Below are 254 nucleotides of genomic sequence, written 5' to 3' on the forward strand. Positions count from 1 at the left end.
GCGCAGGTGGCAGCAGGTCAGTCCGGCGGAAGAAGGACCCACAACCGGAAGTGAGTGAGTAATTGATGCATCGCGTTGGTCAGTCTGGAAGGCCCTCTGTGCTCCGACATTTTTTTTTTTTTGGGGGGGAGGGGAGGTGGGTAATTTTTTTTAATTTTTTTTTATTGGTGGTTTATGGTATTAGCTCTCTTAATCTCTCTATCATTTATTCTCTCGTATTTATTTGTATTTGTGAGTGTGTATATACGTAGATG

Source organism: Penaeus monodon, chromosome 25 (assembly GCF_015228065.2).
Source record: "Penaeus monodon isolate SGIC_2016 chromosome 25, NSTDA_Pmon_1, whole genome shotgun sequence".
NCBI lineage: Eukaryota > Metazoa > Arthropoda > Malacostraca > Decapoda > Penaeidae > Penaeus > Penaeus monodon.